This window comes from Macaca mulatta, chromosome 5 (assembly GCF_049350105.2).
Source record: "Macaca mulatta isolate MMU2019108-1 chromosome 5, T2T-MMU8v2.0, whole genome shotgun sequence".
NCBI lineage: Eukaryota > Metazoa > Chordata > Mammalia > Primates > Cercopithecidae > Macaca > Macaca mulatta.
In genome coordinates this window covers 30,489,659-30,511,183 of record NC_133410.1, presented here as the reverse complement: position 1 = coordinate 30,511,183, position 21,525 = coordinate 30,489,659, and positions in this window count along the sequence as shown.

Sequence of the window (21,525 nt, the reverse complement as noted above, 5' to 3'; positions counted from 1 at the left end):
AATATTCAAGTTCTTAAATGTTATTCTATTTCATACTATTATTGTTAAAACTGCATTGAAATCTGCTCCAGAATTTAGATTTGTCATTTGTAAAATGGAATAACATAAATTTGCTATTTAGAATAAGAACTGAGAAAATGTCAACAGAAATTGTATATTAAATAAATATATGAAGCCAAACACAAAGTTATATAAACATTCTTTCCAAAATAAAATCTTGGCTTAAATGTATAATTGTATGAGACACATTTGGATAAGCTTGCTCCGACCATGTTCAAAATATGATAAACCACAGCTTAAGCCAAGAGGATACAGAAAAATCTATCCAAATTCCTGTATGTTAGACAACAGCTTGGACTGCTTGCTTTTTTGTTACAGATCTACCCAGATCTTACCAAATCAATCTCTTTTAATAGCACAGTTTGATAACAATTCTGACAAAGAAAACTGCCATCAGCAACTACTGGCTGCCAAAGAATACTGAATTATTGTGAGGTATTGGCCAAATATATAAAATTTTAAAAGCTCATAAAAAAAGCAATTAATTGGTCTCATATATCTACTTCTATTTTAATGCTACAATTAACCATTTAATTAACCTCTCCCATTAAAATAGAACATTCATATAATAGTTTCTTAAGCCTGGGGGCTTTCTTGCATATGAGTGCTGGCTTCTTTTTCTGTAAGTAGGCCCAAGATTATCCCATTATATCTGAATTCATTCAGGCTCCAGCCAAGCCAGATCTCTCTATGAGCTCCAAACTCAAGCATTCATTTATTCCACAGACAGCTGCTGTGTGTCAGGCATTATGCTAGGCTAGGTACCAGAGATAAAAAATGCTGTCAGCAGGTCCCCAGGAATATTTATTTCATAGGCTCTCCCCCAGTAAAATGTTTCAATGATCAATTTGTTCTGAAAAATGTTGTATATGCTACCACATGCCCAAATATTCAAACCTGTTTTTAAAATTTTGAAAGCATTGCAAATTCTTATGCTTAAAAACGTAATCACACCTAGTAGAATGGTGAAAATGTAAAACACTGACAACACTAAATGCTGGTGATAATGTGGAGCAACAGGAACGCTCATTCATTGCTGGATGAAATGTAAAACAGTGTAGCCATTTTGGAAGACGGTTTGGCAGTTTCTTACGAAACTAAATGTACTCTCTACTATCCAGCCACCACACTCCTTGCTATTTATAAAAATAAGTTGAAATTTATGTCCACACAAAATCCTGCATGTGGATGTTTATAACAACTTGCTCGTAATTGCCAAAACTTAAAGGCAACCAAGATGTCTTTCAGTAGGTGAATGGACAAACTGTAATACATCTGGACAATGAAATATTGTTCAGTGACAAAAAGAAACGAGCTGTCAAGCACAAAGACATGTGGGGGAAAACTTCAACATATATTGCAAAGTGAAAGAAACCAGTCTGAAAAGTCTGCACACTGTGTGATTCCAAATATATGACATTCTGGGAAAGGCAAAACTATGGGGATGGTAAAAAGTTCAGTGGTCTTCAGAGGTCAGAAGGGAAAGAAGGATGAATTGGCAGTGCACAGAGGATTTGGAGGGCAGTGAAACTATTCTGTATACAAGGGTGGAGACATGTTATTGTACTTTTGTCAAAATCCATAGAATGTACAGTAAGAATAAACCCTAATGTAAACTATGGACTTTGGGTGATAATGATGTGTCCATCTTAGGTTCATTAATTATAACAAGTGAACCACTCTGGTGGGGGTTGTTGATAGTTGGGGAGGCTCTGTGTGTGTGCGGGGGACCGAGGAACTCTCTGGGCTGCCTGCCCTTCAATTTTGCTGTGAACTGAAAAGTGCTCTAAAAATTAAAATTTGTTAAAAAAAAAAAAAAAACTATTTATCTCACTTGATTATGGTATTTTTACGTCAAGAAATTGTTACTATTTCTTCATTCAATTAATGGCCTATGTAGCACATTTCCATATGATGGACCACTTAATCCATATAATACAAAAACGAACCAATAATTTGATAAGATAATTAAGACTCAGATATTTCAATTTCCAAAATAAACTACCAAAAAAAGGGTACCACGTTCAGTTGTTTCAATAAACTGACTAAATCAAGTAAAGCATTTCATTGTGTATTCTCACTAGATAAGTCATTCATTATCTCTTGACTCATAATTTAAGCAAGACTGTAATCTTAACAAACAGCATTTTTATTTAGAGTCAGACCTCAGTATAGGTGATAGTCTCCACTAATTCATTTATTCAACAAACATTTTTCAAGCACCAAATCTGTGTTGGCAAACTTTTTCTGTGAAGGGCTAAGGAAGAAATATATTTAAGCTCTGCAACCCATATTATTTCTGTCACAACTACTCACTTCTGCCATTGTAGTTCAAAAAAACCAATCATAGACAATAATTAATAAATGGGCATGGCTGTGTTCCAATAAAGTGTTATTTACAAAAATTGGCAGTAGGACAAAGTAGGCCTGTGGGGCTTTAATTTGCCAACTCCTGGTCTAGACAATAGGGATATGAATATTTAGGTTACTGCCTTTAAAGATTTAGAGTCTTATGAAGGAAATATATGCTTACATTTCATTGTTTTAACTGCTGTTTTATGAAATTGGGAAGGAGGAAGGGTTAACCAAAGAAAGGAAATGCACAAGCAAGACCTTTTTTCTCAAACATCCTGGGTGAAAAGTGGCTTATCACAGTGCAAGTTGCTATTTTCTTAATTGTTTGGAATCTCGAAAGAAGATCTGTCTTTGTCCTACATGTTATCCTAGAACGTATGGGGCTACAGATGATACTCGTTATAAACTCACCCACTCACCTCCTACTTTCATAACAACTTGTGGTAGAGATATATCAGAAGACACGAAGAAACGATGTGAGAGGGAATTCATAATTATTTTACTCTGCTAAGACCACCCACCCACAGAAAGCAAAACTGACTATTGAAAAGTGACAAAGTTGCAAAACACAACAACAATGAGGCCTAGAGTTGAACAACCTTTAAGCGAGAAGAGTCCCTGATATATTCCAGGGGAAAACTCAACAGATTACCGTATGCTATGCCTCAAGAATCTTTGAGGAAACAATAAGGTCTTTGCTTCCCAAATTTGGCTCTGCTAATTTTCTTAAATGTGCTCGTCTGTAGATTTCCTGGAATAAAAACAGTCAAGACGCTTCAGGGTCACATGACCTGTTAAAAGCAGACAGCATAATTTGCTGAAGATTTGAATAGGATGCAGAGCACCATGCATTTATGTAACACTGGCTGTTTATCTGTGAGTCACAGTTCTTATGGGGGATACAAAAAAGTAATAATTCAATTTCTGGAAGCTTTAAGTTGGGAATATAGGATATAGACCTATTGGCAATTAAATAACATAACCCACTGATATGGTCTGGCTGTGTGTGTCCCTACCCAAATCTCATGTTGAACTGTGGCTCCCATAATCCTCATGTGTCATGGGAGGGACCCGGTGGGAGGTAATTGAATCACAGGGGTGGGCCTTTCGCCACGGTGTTCTCATGATAGTGAATAAGTCTCATGAGATCTGATGGTTTTATAAAGGGAAGTTCCCCTGCACAAGCTGTCTTGCCTGCTGCCACATAAGACTTGATTTTCTCCTCATTCGCCTTCTGCCATGATTGTGAGATTTCCCCAGCCATGTGGATCTGTGTTTGAGTCAATTAAACCTCATTTCTTTATAAATTACCCAGTCTCAGGTATGTCTTTATTAGCAGCGTGAGAACAGACTAATACACCCACAAAGCCTGTCTTCTAGAATAGTTTTTCAGATGTAATGATACAATTATACAAATCAAGAAAATAGAAAAATTATCATTTTAAGATAATTTTTGAAAGCCCAATTGGCAATTACGTTTAAAAGCGAGAACGTTTATAGGGTTCAGTAGAGGAACTCAAAGAAAATGAGAAAATTGCTCATAATTTAGAGTTCAATAATTTTCTGTTTTCCTATTTTACTAATTTACTGATTACGTTGTCTCCAATAAACCCCTAAACTTCACTTCTTTGTGTTCTTTCTGTGGTTTCCCACCCAGGTGCACATTGAATGCCTTACTGTTTTTACCACCATCTTGTGGTAAGACAAGGTAACTGCATATAAACTCACTGAACATAATGTAAGTGGCAGATGAAGGCACTCACACCACATGCGCTTTGTGACAATGTGCCTGGCAATCAGTACACCTTTCAGGAACTTAGTACATTACAAAAGCAGACAAGGTGATAAGCCTTATAAGTGAAAGGCTCAAAGCAGATTTTAGAAATGGCATTGATTTTGTTTAATACTTATTATATATATACAATCAGTATTTTGAGGATATATATACATTCTCAAACATCTTTTGAAATAAGAGTGCCTATAAAACTGCTTTATATTTGCTTGTTTTTAACCACAGGAGGTCTCTTTCTCTTGAAGGGGATGAAGAGAGAAATTTCACTCTAACTGTGGCTACATCGTGAAGGGACCCAGCACAGATTGGTGATAAATAAACAGAATAAAACAAAGACAAAGCAGGAGTTCACGACAGGCTTGCAAAACAGTTAATCAAAATCAATGACTTCTGCTACTAAGAACCAAGAAAACATTGTTCTGTGGCTTTTAAGAGGAATCTTTAGCCAGTGCATCCAGGTAGGACGTCATAGGATGCTCCATAATACATGCCTATGGATACTATTTACTAAAAATAAATAAATTAAAATTAAGATAGAATACACATTCTTAAAATTAAAAAGTTGATATTCATCTGAAATGGCAATGATAATAAAAGACTACAGGAAACACTATTTTTTTTTTTCCCAAGACCGAGTCTTGCTCTGTAGCCCAGGCTGGAGTGCAGCGGCACAATCTTGGCTCACTGCAACTTCCACCTCCTGGATTCAAGCAATCCTCCTGCCTCAGCCTCCTGAGTAGCTGGGATTACAGGAGCATGCCACCACGCTGGCTAAGTTTTTTGTTTTTGTTTTTGTTTTTCTATTTTTGGTAGAGATGGAGTTTCACCATGTTGGCCAGGCTGGTCTGGAACTCCTGACCCTGCAATCCGCCCGCCTCAGCCTCCCAAAGTGCTGAGATTACAGGCGTGAGCCACTGCGCCTGGCCAGGAAACACTATTAAGAACAAGACTGCCTTATGTTATCGTCTTCCTTCTGGCAAAACAGAACGGCAGGTACTGGTGTCTAGGCAGTGTTGTGTACACTCATCCCACATACAAGTTCATTGATAGAATTGTGTTATCCATGAGAAGATACTAATTAAGATGGAGAATCAATGTTATTGTAAATGAATTGACATGTGTGTAAATCATGAAAGCATAAAATATAAGCTCCAAAAAACACTTTAGAAATAATTTCATCTAGTCTTCTTGTATTTCAAACAAAAAATTCAGAGGAGGTAAATTCTACTTAACTTTTTCAGTCTCAACATTTGACCTGATCAAATATATGAGCATTTGCCAATCTAACAAGAGAGAATTGCTGTTCCATCTATGACCCCATTTGGCTTTATGGTCCTTCTCTCTTGTATTGTAGTTAGCTTTAGACATAACTCAGATGTCAATTGTTGTCTCATTTTCATACTCTTTCATTTATTCCATCTGTTTCTCTTCTGCCTTCTACCTAGGTACAGTGTTCCATAATGCTTTCAATTGTCTTTGGATTATTCACTCACACACTCAAAAATATATTAGTGAGTAATATTCACTGCATTAATTCGGTTAACAAATATTTACTTGACATCCACTAAGTGCCAACCACTGCTTTAGATGCTGGGGATAAAAACAAACAAACAAACAAAAAAGTCATGAGGCTTGCCCTGATGGAAATTATAATAGAGGAGAAAGATTAGAAATAATCGAGAAGTTAAACCCATAAAAAATTACTCTAATAGAGAAGTACACACATTTTTAATGAGGATAATTAATGTGGTCAAGGGAAGCAAAGAATGCTTCCTTGAGAAGTGAAGATTTAGCTAAGATCTAAGGAAATGAGTCCAAGTTAACAATTTTAAGAAAGAGCTGATGTACGTGTTGGAATAATCCATAGTTTAACTGAAAAACTGAAAGACGACTTAAAGATAGGGAATGGAAATGAATAAAGTGCAATAAATTTTCAATGAAACATTATATAGTAGTCAAAATGAATGATCTATAGCTATCTGCGGGAATATGAATGGGCTTCATCAATATATTATTTATTTAAATACAATTATTCCCATACAGAAAATTATTTGTTTCTTTTCACACCACATTAAAAGTGTAAAAATCACGATTAGCTCACTAGCTATAAAAGGACAGTCCTCAGGCCAGATTTGACCAGCAAGCACAACACACACACACACACACACACACACGCGCACACACACACACACACACACACACACAAAATTTCATGCTAGTGGTTACCTCCGGTTGAGGGAGTTGAGAAATGGCTGGGTGAGGAATGAGCTCATTAAGATGGGCTGGGCGCGGTGGCTCAAGCCTGTAATCCTTTGGGAGGCCGAGACGGGCGGATCACGAGGTCAGGAGATCGAGACCACCTGGCTAACACGGTGAAACCCTGTCTCTACTAAAAAATACAAAAAACTAGCCGGGCGAGGTGGCGGGTGCCTGTAGTCCCAGTTACTCAGGAGGCTGAGGCAGGAGAATGGCTAAACCCAGGAGGCGGAGCTTGCAGTGAGCTGAGATCCGCCCACTGCACTCCAGCCCGGGTGACAGAGCAAGACTTGGAATTAACCCAAATGTCCATCAGTGACAGATTGGATTAAGAAAATGTGGCACGTATACACCATGGAATACTATGCAGCCATAAAAAAGGATGAGTTTGTGTCCTTTGTAGGGACATAGATGCAGCTGGAAACCATCATTCTTAGCAAACTATCACAAGAACAGAAAACCAAACACCGCATGTTCTCACTCATAGGTGGGAACTGAACAATGAGATCACTTGGACTCGGGAAGGGGAACATCACACACCGGGGCCTATCATGGGGAGGGGGGAGGGGGGAGGGGGGAGGGATTGCCTTGGGAGTTATACCTGATGTAAATGATGAGTTGATGGGTGCTGACGAGTTGATGGGTGCAGCACACCAACATGGCACAAGTATACATATGTAACAAACCTCCACGTTATGCACATGTACCCTAGAACTTAAAGTATAATAATAATAATAATAATAATAATAATAATAATAAATAAATAAATAGAGATGTACGATGCATTAGTGTTCTAAATCCTGAATTAGATAATGGATTAGCAAAAGTTTACTACATTAAAGATTAAAAAATATAAAAACAGAGGACTATTCATGAATGAAAAATGATGATGTATTTAAAAACCAGAGATCAAATAAAAAAAATTCAATTGCATGCATTTAAGATCCGACATCCAACAACAACAAAAGAGAGCAAAGAGAGAGAAACAGAGACAGAGAGAGAGAGAGAGAGAGAGAGAGAGAAAGAGAGAGAGAGAGAAAGAGAGAGAGAGAAAAAAAAAAAAAAACTAAAACATGGAGCCGCAGAATCGTGCTTGTTGAGGTTGGGGATTTTTGAGGCCAAATCTTCGATGGCTAACATAGGTCTTTATTTACTTGTTTGTTTCTTTGTTTATTTATTTATTTAAAAATAAAGATTCACCTTGAATTCTCTTTATTGAAAGGTGGGAATGGGTTGGAGCGGGAGTAGCATGGCCAAGTTTGCTTTTCCATAGAACTACTACACTGTAGTGTGGAAACACTTCAGGAGGAGACAAGAGTAAATATGTACTCACCAAACATGTACTCACAAGAGACTGCAGAAAATTTCAAGGTAGTGTTGATAGTATCTGAGCCAATGTAATTGTTGTGGAAATGGAAAGAATCTGGCTGATTTTAAAAACACATAAAAGGTAATAGATACAATTTAGAAATGAATGTGACTGTTTGGATATGGACCTTGAGGCCTCAAAGATTGCATGAAGGACTATAACATTTATGGCGATTACAAAATTGGATACTTGGCAATGCCATTCTCTGAGACATAAAATGGTGCCACAGAACTAAGTTTAAGGAGTAGATTATTTATTCATCAATTTACTCCACATCTACTAAATTTTGATTTGTAAAGGACAGTTGTGCTAAGTACTAAGATAGTAGTGTAAAGCAAATTTCCAAGTTCTCTGTTTTCATAGAGCTTACATTTTAGTGAGGTCACTCAGACCAGAAATAACTATGCAAACAAATAAATTGTTTAGACTATACCATTTTGTAGAGGAAATAAAACACCATGATGACATGGGGAACAATGGGGGCAAGGAAGCTATTTTAAGCAGGGTGTTCGCAGGTGATTTCTCCAGAATGATGTAACAGAGACTGAAATGGCAAAGTCAAGAGTTTTGTTTTAAATGTCTTCTGCTTAAGGTACCTTTGAGAAACCTAAGTAGAGACTAATGGAATAATCAAGAATGAGCAGGCAAAGGAGACAGAAAAAAGTCAGAGAAGAGATCTACAGCTTCTGTAGAGGAGAGGAAGGGGAGATTAACCTCTTACATGCCATAATGTATATGTTTAATTTGTACACATGTTTTTTTATTTGTCTGTATCCCCAATAGAAGGTTGCAAGATTTAGCAAATAGAAATACTGAATGCTCAGTTAAATTTGATTTTAGCTAAACATAGAATTTATTGATTGATTAACTGATTGTTTGATACCCATGCCCTATTAGAGACATATAAAATTATTCATCGTTTTATCTGAAACTCCAATTTAACTGGATATCCTGTATTTTACCCAGCAACCCTATCACAAAAAGCACTTAGCACTACTAACTTCTCCCTTCCTCTTCTCTTCCTTCCTCCCGTCTCCTTCATTTTTCTCCTGATCTTCTCTTTCCTTCCTCTTTCATCCCCTTTCTTATTCCCAGATTTTCCATAGGGAACTTCAAAATCCTTACTCCTTCATCTTACAGAGTAATTCAGTTCTGACATTTTCTGCCTGTTCTAGTATATCACATGCCTCCCAATCAGAACGCTGTTTATAACCAAGACTAGACAGATATGGGCTGACCTAGGTGAGAAGGCAAGTTGAAGGCCACAGCGCACATTTACACATGGATAGATGCTGGTGTCAATAAACTGTCAGTAGATGAAACACAAGAACTCCATCTCAGATTTTGTCCATATTCCCTATATGTAAATATAGGAAGCACTTGACGATATTTTTCAAATGACAAAAGGCAAGATTCTTAAAGTTGTAAGCTACTAAACATGTTACTGGCTACATTTTAGTAGAAACTTCAGTTTTCTCATTTTTGCATCGAGAGGTTTAATACTAATAGTAAAAAGCAACAATAATAGCAATTAATGTTCATTAGCTAATTACTACTTATGAGGCATTCTATTAAACATTTCCTATGTATTGCCTTAAAAGTTCCTTTTAGCTTTAACAATGTGTGATTCATTGGCACAGCATGGTCTCAGATATGACAGAGTCTGAGGAAAATTTAGAGATACATTAATTAATAATGTGATGCAATTAAATAATAATGTCTAAACATTTCTAGGAGGAAAAAAAAGGTGTTGAAGTATGATGATCATCATAGAGACAAGAAATATTATTGGAAGAGCTCTCAGCAATTTGCAGTCTTCTCTCTATTAATTCCCAAGCTGGTTGAGCACAGCTTCAACAATGTGTCATGCCTCAACAATTTGTCTGCATGAGAATCATTCACAGACCTAACATTTCATTTGGTGTGACTACAAGGTGTGTGGTTGGTTGAGTAAAGTCACAAGCTACACAGATGTGAGGAGAATACGTTATTAATGGTGTTTGTAAGAAACATAATTTAGAATTTAAAAGCATACTTCTTCTGTGCAGTTCACTGGGCTTTACAAATATTTCATTAAGCTGTACTACCCTGCTGTCAGAAGGAGGTGACTATATGGCAAATATTATAATAAACAGCTATTGAGGGGCTATACAGATAAGAAAAGAACACTGCAAATCACAATATGTGTAGTTAAATGAGAATAGGAAATAACTATATCGACTTACATTGGCAGGCTGTGATAAAAGCTATATTGGAATTAGAGTAAGTTGAAGCCATATGAAGAAAATCCCCTTTTGGCTATCCCTCAAGACAGTCATGTGCACAGTGGAACCATAAGCCCCTCTGTGTAGAGTGCCACTGGAGCACTTGAAGTCATGTAAATTGCCTGTAGCGCGGTTAGAAAAGTTCACCTCACCCATATCTACCTTCCAAAAGAATTTCGTGTATGTGAAGCTGGTTATGCACAGAAATGCTTGTGAAAATGACATTTTTGGAAATTTTTCAGATAGTTTTGCTGCATACAAACCACCCTACATTTTAGTAGCTTACAGCATTAAGCAGATAAGGTTGGCCAGTTGGTGGGATTGTTCTTCTGGCATAGCCCAGTTGCATGTTTGATAGAGCTTACTCATGCATCTGTGGTCAACTGCAGGTTACCTGGGGTGGGTGAAGAGTCTTGCTTGCTCCCCTGTGTTTGTGCCTTGGCTGAGACAACACTGTCTCCTTCACATGAACTGCATTCTTCAGTATATTAGCCTGAAATTGTTCTCATTGGTGCAGCAGTGTTCTCAGAGAAACAGCAGAAGAGCAGATGGCCTCTGAGGCGCAGGCTGGCAACCAGCATAGTGTCATTTCTACCTCATTGTGTTGTTCCAACAGGTCACAACATCTGCCAAATTCATGGTTCAGGAAAGCAGACTACATTTTTATGGGAAGAGCTGCAACACTCACATTGTAAAGGCCTGAGTATACATAAAGGAAGGAAGAATTTGTGGCTGTTTTTGAAATCTAACACAGTTGTATAGTGAACATGTGTTACATTTATGGCACTCAACCACTTTTGATCAGAGGTTCTTTGTTTAGGGAATTTACCATGTTGTAAGTACCACTTTTACTAAAAAACAGCAACAACAACAAAAACACAAAACAAAACAAAACAAACAAACAAAAAAGGAACTCTGTTATGTAACCTAGACCTAATAAATAAGATGTGCCTTTGTGAGATTTTGACTTGGAGTAGAGAAGATACTACGAATAATTCATCTCCTGGTGAAGATGGCAGAATATGGCCGAAAGACAGATGGCAGTGAACCCATTGGTGGCTTCCTGGGTATATGAATTGCCTCTCCTTGAATCCTATGTTGTGGGGTCTCCAAAGTGTGCTCCCATGTTGGTACAGGTCCTGGCTGCCGCACCTTTAAGCTAGTTTCCCTGGCCCTCCCAGAGAGTTGGAGAATTGCTAGTATCCTTAAAAAATATTTTAAATTAGTGAGAGTAATTTTCAAGGATTAAAACTAAGAGTCCTGACTGATCTAGTAGAAACATTGAGTATTTCTTCATCTCTAAAACAGAATTAAGAGTATACATTGAGAAACTGGTTCATAGTTGGCACTTAATAAATGATAGCTTCTGATCCTTATGTTTTCTAAAAAGTTTTCATAAAACAAAATTTCTTGTTTTTCTTCTACTGATATCACACCAAATCATACTGGTTAGTTTTATTTTATACTTAAGTGTAAGGTTCACACTTACTTTTTCGTAAAAGGTGAAATAGTTCAACTTTTCGTTTATTTTTCCAGACAGAAGATAATAGGGTTGCATAATATAGTAAAATGTATTTGAAGAGAATCAAAGGTGAGTATCTGGTCTCAATTCTGTCACATACATGATATAAGCAAGTCACATTTTTTGGCTCCTACATTACCCATGGGGAAAGTGGCTGTCTTGTTCACCTCAGAGGATTACTCTCAGACTCATATAAAATATTAGAAGCACAAAGACTTTGAAACTACAAACTGCTATGGAAACATAAGATACTATTTTCTTTAAAAGGGATTTCTCATCTCTTTATCTATGTTATAAACAAATACAAATTTTGAAATTTTTAATATATTCTCAAACTTTATCTCTACTCTGAGCCTCCTTTAACATCGGTTTAAATGTGTCCTCCATCCAGACTTAATTTAGATTGGTCCTTTCGTATTTTGAACTGACAAACTTGACATTTATTCTTGCATCCTGCAAAATAAAAGGAGTTTACATCACCAAGGGCGGATTGTCTTCCAAGCCTGATTTCAGAGGAAATAATCACTTTTTCTTCCTAGACCTGGCACTCTGACCTATCTATACAAAAGAAGTCAAAATGTATGTAAGGTGATGATGACTGTTAACCATAATAACACTGAAAATTATCACATTTATGGTAAGAATACAAAGTCATGAAATAATAGCTTCATGGTTCTGTCATATCGTATGTTCCTTAAGTAAATACAAGGAGTTTTCTCTTTAAATTTTTGACCTAAATCTTTCTTCTTTATACACTTTATAGTTTACAGTTATTTTCAACACTTTAACTTGTTGTTTTCTTTTATATGCTCCATGGGAGAAAATTATCTAAACAATGAACAAAAAAATAATAATTATACATGGTTGACAACAAACAGAGCAATAAAATTATGTGGTACAATGAAAATTGAATTTAAAAACTGATTACATGAAGGAATACAACCAATTATTTAAAAAACATAAAAACATAATACAGTGTTTAAAACTACAAAAAGGAAATACAAAAACAATGGTAAGTAATTTATCAGAAGTTACACTTTAAATTAAGTAAAGGGCAAGTGAGACTTTAGTTAAACTTCATCTTCTTTCATTTATTTTATTGAAAGTTTAGTTAAATTCTCATAAATCAGCAAACTTTGTTTCTTTCTTGTTTTTAATTTTTTGATAATGATTTCATGTTTTTTTCTAAACTTTTTTATCCATAAAATCAACAAAGTTTTTGTTTTCATTTCAGAAATTGCTCTTTCCAAACCTTAAGTGGACCTCCAATCAGATATTATCAGTCTTAGTAACAATACTTAAAATTGTTCGATGGCCTTTCATACTTCTTTAAAAAGTATCCAACTCCTAAAGAGAACTATGAGTGCTTACGTGAGGTCGCCATTGCCTACTGTTATCCTCATAATCTATCACTCTTCTCTTCACTCACCAACTTCACTAAACCACAACAACCTCTCTTCTACTCCACTGCATATGCCAAGACCTTACATAATCGAATTCTCGTGTTCCTCTCCAACATCATTTTATTCTGTTCTCTACTCAGTATTTTTCGGCCATAATGATTTCCATTCTGTACCTTTAACATGTGAAGACTTTTCTCAGCTCTCAGGGCCTGTGTTGACCAATTTCTCTACCTGAAACCGTCTTCTCCCTTTTCTCATTGTGTGGTCTGTTTTTTCTCAAACTCCAGATGTGAGCTCAAATGTCAAATGTTCATAGAGCCTTTTCTTTATCACTCTGTCTAAATCATATCTCTTCTCACTGTCTCCTATAACTCTGATTATTTACTCATAAATAACATTTATCTTATTTATTTATTTATTTATTCACTGACTTGCTTGTTGTCTGTCTCTGAAGAGGAGGTTCGTTGAGAGCAGGGAAGGTGCTGTATTTCCAGTGATACGCTCACAGCACCTACTGCAATGCCAACACAATCATTATTTCTTGAACTACTAATCTGTTGCTATCCTTTCTGGTAATCTATATTTTGTGCTATCTTTTCGGGACAATATTCTCTTTCTCTTACTAAAATCTTACATTTTCTCTGAGACATTTGACTTATTAACCCACCACACAAACATTTTTACAATGTGTCTAGTCATTTTGATTACCAGGAGTCATATAAGAAATAAAATTTTTATTTTCATATATTAACAAGGAAAGATTCATTTTGGCATATACACTATCTTGATATTGTGGATATTTTTTTTTTTTCCCAGTAACTAATCTCATTCTCAAAGTCTTCTGTGCTTTTCAGGTATGAAAGACTGAGAACTGCTTTTCCCAGAATCACTTTAATGCAGAGTTATGGATTAAATTCCACCAGTTTACATGAGAATTGCAAGGCAGAAGAAGAACAAAGCCTAATATTGTTCTAATAGCAGCAATGAGTCTCTCATGATCTTTAGCACAGAGTAGATACAGGTTTTCCTATAGCTCATGAGCTTTTATAAAGAATTACCGGCTTGTTGTTAATAGAAAGCCAAGATTATCCAGCGTGTTTTTTGATATTTATTGTTCTACTTGATTTCCTAACCATTGGGGACAGTAGCTCAGATCGTTGTACCCCAAGCTTTTCAATGTATGTGGGGTGTATGTGTTTTTATGTGTATGTGTGTGTGTCTTAATGCTTTTAATTCATTTGATAAATCCTTTATTTAATACCTACAGAGTATTTTTGTTTTTTTCTCCCAACTAAACAATAACTGGTTAATATCCCATAAATAGATTTTAATACAGTGATTCCGCTGCCAAACTTATAAAAATAATTGACCTGACAACTGTATATGCTGGCATTTTTGTTAGAGGACATCGAAATATTCCCAAATTCACAAAGACTGGAGGTAGAGACATAAGATTTGAATCTCTGAGGTGAAAATTAGAGGTAGACTAGTGACACCCAAAACTGTAAATAAAAAAAAGTGCAGTTCCGGAGATCAGTAGGAAAAACACAAAAGAGAAGATAAAATGGAGCAAAACTGATCCTACTTAGCTCATAACATTGAAGAGACTTCATTTCCTTCCTTCAGCCTGAAAGATAAAACAGTTTGGTTGTGATCCAAGTAGATTGTGATGGAAGTTCTCCATATTGTGCAATAACTTATTCAAAAAGCAGGATGTGTGATAACGTGGCTAAGTCCAGAACGCTGATGAAATAAAACCAGCTGACTCAATAGCCAAGTAGGCCATATGGAATACATTTCATGAGCTTAAATGACATTTTTTTTTGCACCATTTTGGCCAATAGAAGCTCTGGTGTACATCCAAATATTCATGTAAAAATGGGCCAAGATGACTGATTCAAATTGGAAGTCAACTAGTCACAAAGAGCTGATAAAATCTACTCTCCCACTTTGTGTCTTAAAATGTGTGTGTTGGGTGAAATAATTATTTTTAAACTCAAGATCTTTTGACTGACTTATGAGTATACCTGTGATATGGAAATATATTATTCCACATATTTATTTTATATTTATGTCTAGCCTATTAGGACACAGGCTCAGTGGAAGCAAGGTGTATTTTGTTCTGCTGTTAGTTTGCTTTATTCCTCTGCTATATCCTCATTAACTAGAATAGTGACTGTATTTGTTGGCTGAATGAGGAAATGAATTAGAGAATACAACTAGTTAGGCTAGTAAAATTATTGAGATATTCAACTATCAAAGGCTATCAAGGTTTCTCTAAAATGCCTCCCCATGGATACATTACCTTCAGCAGTTCTCAAACTTCTGGCCTTAGGGCTTCTTTACACTCATGGAAAATATTGAAAAATACAAATGGCTATAGTGTATGTCGTTTATAAATATCAGTATTTATTGTATTGGAAATTACCACTGAATTTGAAGACACATGTATTAATTCATGTTAAAATAATAAGTCTATTGCATGCAAACATAAATACTTTTGTAAAAAATAACTATTTTCCAGAATTAAAAAAAAATAGTGAAAAGAGTGACATTGTCTTGCATTTTTAAATTCTCTTTGACATCTGTCTTAATAAAATAAAATAGCTGAATTCTCATATCCACTTCTGCATTTAATCTTTGTGAATATGGTATATTGGTTGAAGTACGTGAAGACAATTTAGCCTCATGCAAATATGTGTTAGTAGAAACAAGTATGTTAATTGCTTTTCAGAAACTTGTACTCCTCTCTTATACTACACCAAAACTTATCAAATCATGGCTAGTTAGTTGCAATGTAGAATCCAAAACTCTATCAATGAACTATTTACACTGTGTTGCATTAAAATCGTATGGATTCACCATGTTCTGTGAAAATATGTTTTACCTTCGCATGATTATGTAGCATTGTTTATTGGCTATTTGAAATGTATTTGTTCACTGACTTATTAAAATACTGCAAATATTTACACCTTTCATTATATAATACTTATAAAGCATATTTGTCAATATCACATCCAATCTCATCAGAAATGTCTTTATAGTGAAACTCTCAAACTCATGGGAGTCGATATATGTTTTCTAAAATTTTAATTTTCAGGTGAATGCTCAACTTTTATTATTAGCAAAAACCAATGTTATCTGTTTTTCATGAAGTGACAGGCTCACATTATTTAATATTGAAGAAATGCTTGACAAATACCCAATTCTCAATAAACACAGTCTGTCAATCTGTCATTTTTCAAGTATAAATTGTATTCAGTGAAGAAAAGCAAATATTTCAGCTTATAATTCAAACAATTGCCAGTGATTCTCCTGGGAGAAATCATTATGAAATAAAAGTGTTTTGCATATTTCCTATTGTATCACAATAAATACTACAAAGATATGTACTCAAGATTCAAGAAGTAATAAAATTAAAAATTGTTGTATTTCCTCATTCTGAAAGGAAAAAATTATTTCCTCTATCCTTAAGCTCAATACAGAACTCTTCTGTAACCAGAGGTGTGTTGATTTTTCACCACAGACCAAGCAGTTCCTTAGCAGATGCTGTCTTAGTGCATTTTGTGCTGCTCTAACAGAATACCTGAGACTGGGTAACTTACAAAGATCAGAAATTTATTTCTTACAGTTCTGGAGGCTAAGAAGTCTAAGATCCATGGCACTGGCATCTGGTGAGGGCTTTCCCTCTGTGTCCTCATATGGCAGGAAGTGGAAGAGTAAGTATGAATCCACTTCCCAAAGCCCTTTCAAGAGAGGCATTAATCCATATGACGGCAAAGCCCTCTCAACCTAAACACCTCCCAACACTACTGCACTGGAAATTAAGTTTCCAATGAATGAAGTTTGGAGGACTCATTCAGATTATAGCATTCCACTTGGTCCCCAAAACTCATGTTCTTCTCCTTCTCATATTTTATTTTAACCCAGTAGCCCCGAAAATCTTAATGTTTTTCAGGCTCAAATTTTCCTACAGGTGTGGTCTGTAAATTAAACAAGTTATATACTTCCAAAATACACTAGCGGGGCAGGTCTAAGGTAGATATTCCCATTCCAAAAGGGAGAAATAGGAAAAAAAGAAAGAAGCATCAGGTCCCAAGTAAGTACAAAACCCAACATGGCAAACAATATTAAATCCTAAGGCTTGAGAAAAAATATATATATATTTAATTGCATGTCTTGCCACCTAGATACACTGGGGTGGGAGTTGGGACCCTGAGGCTTTAAGCAGCCTTGACCCCATGGTTTTGCTGTGTGCAGTCCACACTTTATATCACACATTGAAGTTGTATGCCCGCAGCTTTCCCAAACTGGCATTGCATGCAGGTGGTGCTACAGTTCTGGGGTCCGAGGAGAGGCCCCACTCCTATGGTTGCTTTAGACATTGCCCTAGTGAAAACTCTCTGCACTGTCTCCATACCTGCAGCAGGTCTCTACCTGACTCTGAGACTATCCTATAATTCAATTCAATTCAATTCTGACACTATCTACCTGGAGGTAGTGTCAGCACCACCTTCTAACCCCAAGACTGGCTACTTACCAGACTGGCTACAAACCAGAGAACATGTGAACATGTAACTCCCTTCTTTGGATTTGATTAGCTTGCTAGAACAGCTCACAAAACTCAGGGAAACACTTATGTTTACCATTTTATTATAAGGGAAATTACAAAGGATACAGATGAACAGCTAGAAATGTTTGGGGCAAGGTCTGGGGTGGTGCAGAGCTTCCACGCCCCTTGGGTGTGCCACAACCCAGCACCTCTCCTCCATGTGTTCAGCAACCCAGAAGTTCATCAAACCTCACTGTTGCAGAGTTTTTCAGATCTTAATATCCTGTCTCCTACCCAACCTTTCCTGGAGGTTGGTGGGTGGGGCAGCAAGTTCCAAACATTCAATTTTCTAATCACTTCGTCTTTCTGATGACTGGCCTCATCCTGGGGCTTTGCGGGGGCTTCACCCTAAGTCACTTCATTAGTATCAATTTAGATCAAAAGGGGCTAATTACGAAGAACAAAAGACATCCTACCACCCAGTAAATTCCAAGTGTTTTGGGTTCTCTGTGATAGGAATTAGCAACAACAATAACAACAACAACAACAAAAATATGTTTTATATTATGGCACAATTATGATCTTGCTTTTTTTCTGTCAGAGTATGGAGCTGAAGAATATAATGGTACTACTACAGTTAGTACTAGTACTTTGATTTATGTTAAGGTACCAGTAGTTTTACCCATGGCTGTTTTCTTACCAATACAGAAAATATCATAGAGGGTAAAAAGCAGATAATGTTTTAGTATCACTATGACCCCCTGCTACAGACCTCCTAAAAGAGTTTCAGGTCCACCTACGGGTTTGTAAACAGTACTTGGAGAACCAACACTTTGAGTAATTTTTAAAGGTGGGTTTCTCAGTCATCTAAGATTAGAATCCTGACACTTGGTAGAATTAAAATCAGACTCATTTATGTAAAGCAGGTTTACACAGGTTGCTAGACAGGTTATGCACCTGAATGATATATTTTAATCATAAAAGGAAATATAACTGCCACACAATTTGGTTATCTTTTTACTGGTGTTGTCAGAGGTGTTGGAACCAAAGTGACTCCATCTTGAATAGAGGCTAGGTAAAATAAGGAAGAGTTCTACCGGATTGCATTTACAAGAGTTTAGGCATTCTTAGTCACAGGATGAGATAGGAGGTCAGTGCAAGATACAGGTCAGAAAGACCCTGCTGATAAAACAGGTTGTGGTAAAGAAGCCAACCAAAACCCACCAAAACCAAGATGGTGATGAAAGTGACCTCTGGTCGTCCTCACTGCTCATGATACACTAATTATAATGCAGTAGCATGCTAACAGATGCTTTCTCCAGTGCCAACAGTTTACATTGGCATGACAATGTCCAGAATTTACCCTATATGGTCTAAAAAGTGGAGGAACCCTCAGTTGCAGGAATTGCCCAGTCTTTTCCAGGAAACTCATGAATAATCAACCCCTTGTTTAGCATCTAATCAAGAAACAACTATAAGTATACTTGGTCGAGCAGCCCATGCCATGGCTGTGCCTATGGAGTAGTCATTATTTTATTCCTTTACTTTCTTAATCACTTTCTTTTATTTTATGGACTAACCCCAAATTATTTATTGCAGAAGTCCAAGAACCCTCTCTTGGGGTCTGAATCGGGATCCCTTTCTGGTAACAGTGTCAACAAACACCTGGGGTTCTGTTTTTCCCAGGAACATAGTAGGCTTACATTTCTCTGCCCTTTTTTCAAATTAGGCCATGCTATGTACGTTGTTTTGGTCAAACTGAGTGGCAGTGCTCACTGAAATTTCTTGCTAGTCTTTAAGACTCAGCAAGTAGACTGATACACCATGCTTCCGCTAGGGGGAGCCAAAATTAAGCCAAGACCCTCCTCTTTGTGGATCATGTTGACCCAACCCACTTCAGGTGAAAAATCCCCAAAGGATAGCAAGCTCTGTGCCCGGACACACTTGGTACCTGGATGTGGATGAGCAAGAAGCTCAGCCAGCCCTGCAAAATTCAACTCCAAATGAAAGGGGGACTGGGGATTTACTCCACTTACAGCCCAACGACATCATGCAATGCTGTGCACCTGATGCTAATACCTCCCCAGCTATACCCAGAACCGTTGTCAGGGGTAGATGGGAATATGAGGTAGCTGAGGACTAAGCTGGGAACGGGAAGGCTATGTGGAACTGTGGCAGGCCAGGTCTCACTAACAGCTGAACAAGCAAGCCTGCATGACTATTTCAGCCCTGACTGAGTGGTGAAGTTAAATACTAAAAGCTGATAGAGTCAGTGCCCATATACAAAGGCTGGAATGGAACAAAAGCCCACCAAGATTTTTGCCCAGGCCTTTCCTTGGCCTTGAAGCATGACAAGATAATGAAAGAATTCTTAACAGGACCTGTTTAGAATTAAACAAGTTTTATTGGGGGTCTGGAGAAACTCCCCAGATCTCCACAATTTTTACTGGGGATCTAAAGGAAATCCCCAAACCTCCATGATTTAGCAGGACACAAGATAAAGGTAATCACCCTTGGCACCTGGACCCATCTACATTAAGTAAATTTACCAAGACTCCATAGGAAGGTCTTCAGGACTCAGACCTTAGTTATAGATAAGATGTTAAACACCTACATCTTTAGATGAATGCACACTTACACATAGACATACAGCTTAAAAGCTATATGAGCTCCGGAAAATTTTGTAATTTTGAGTTGGTCTGGTGATATTTTCCTCGTCTTCTCCCTGTACTGGGTTACAGAAATAAACTCTCTTCTTTCCCAGTTCATCTGAATCACATTTTTGGACCACCAGAATAAGCAATCCCACCCTCGGTTCAGTCTGGGAACAGAACACATGGCTCTAGGATGTTGGGGAGCCTGTGGCAGAAAAACCTTCATGGGAAGGGTGGGAGACAGGCATAAGTGAGCTAGGCTTCAGGTCCCAGTGCCTGGTTTCTTGTTTCAAGGAATTTACTTACAAAATTCACTTTGACAAATAAAATTATTAGAACTATTAAGATGACAGGTTTGGTTTCTCCTGAGTCTTCTCTCTTTGGTGTAGAGATGGGATGGCTGCCTTCTCACTGTCTCACTGAACTTCACAGATATTTCCTCTGTGTATGCACATCTATGGTGTTTCATTTTGTGTCTAAAATTTCTTCTCTTTCTTTTCTCTTCTTGACACCACTCAAGTTGGATTAGGTTTCACCTTCACAGCCTCATTTTAACTTAATCACTACTTGAAAGGCCACCTCCAAATAAAGTCATGGATTAGGGCCCACTCACATGACCTCATTTAACCTTAATTTCCTCTTTACAGTCCCTATCTCCAAATACATTCTGAGGTACTGGGGATTACAACTCGAACATAGGAATTTTGGTAGAACACAGTTCACCCATAATAACATTCTCATTCCCACCACAGATTTAAACTCCATTAATGTCCTGGACTATTTTCATTCATAAATCTCTGTCCCTATCTATATATGTCCATATATATTGATTTATTTAAACATATAATATAATTTTACAAAGATTATATGGATAACTTTTCCCTTAAAGTAAAATGCTACGTCAATGAAAGCCCTCCAGGTGGTTCTCTTACAATTCCAGACTACCTTCAACTTTCGACCATAAGGTTTAATGTGCATTTTTTTCAGTTATTTTAAGTATTTCACAAATATATTTAAGTGCCTAGATATTCTTTATAGAATATTTTAAGGACATTTTTGAATGTTTTAATCGCCTTTCAAAGGCATAGCTAGATCCAGAGCCACTAAGATCAATGGCTGTTTGGAGTTCCCTTATAATTGCTTTCAAGAAGTGTATGTGGGGTCTGGGGGAGGGTGTGTGTATGTGTAGACAGTTAGGCTGGGGGAGAGGACTTGAAGGCTGTTAAAAGTCTAGGTCTGCTTTATTAGCCTTAAATAAAATATTTGGGAATGACCTTTTCATCCTGGTCTAGTATTTT